Source organism: Eulemur rufifrons, unplaced genomic scaffold, assembly GCF_041146395.1.
Source record: "Eulemur rufifrons isolate Redbay unplaced genomic scaffold, OSU_ERuf_1 scaffold_482, whole genome shotgun sequence".
NCBI lineage: Eukaryota > Metazoa > Chordata > Mammalia > Primates > Lemuridae > Eulemur > Eulemur rufifrons.
Window position 1 is genome coordinate 9,349 of NW_027183264.1, and position 652 is coordinate 10,000.

Below are 652 nucleotides of genomic sequence, written 5' to 3' on the forward strand. Positions count from 1 at the left end.
ATATATATATACACACACACACACACACACACACACACACGTATATCCAATTAGCTGGGCATGCTGGCACATGCCTGTAATCCCAGGTACTCGGGAGGCTGAGGCAGTCTGATCGCTTGAGCCCAGGAGTTTGAGATTGCTGTGAGCTAGGCTGACGCCATGGCACTCTAGCCAGGGCAACAGAACGAGAGACTCTGTCAGAAAGAAAAGAAGAGCGAGAGCGAGAGAGCGAGAGAAAGAAAGAAAGGAAGGGAGAGAAAGGAAAGAGAAGGAAGGGGGGGGAGAGAGAGAGAGAGAGAGAGAGAGAGAGAGAGGAGAAAACTATTAAAAAATTCGGGACCAGATCCATCGGTCGGTACTCAGAAGCGTGACGATCGGGTGTTCCCGAGCACGTGTGAGATGTGTCTTCTCCCTGACGCCGCGTTTCCTCCACACACACATCACCCATCTGCCGTGGAAAAAAAGCAACAAAAAGAGAGAAAGAGATTAAGAAGGGAAAATGGAAACAGGGCAAAAGAGGAAGAAAGAAAGAAATTTCGAAAAAAAGAGACCAAAGTCACAGCGAGAAGGAAGAATACTGAGCCCAGAGCGACACCTAGTGACCACACCGTCACAAGCACCCTAGGGCCCCAATTCGCCAGAGACATCTGGT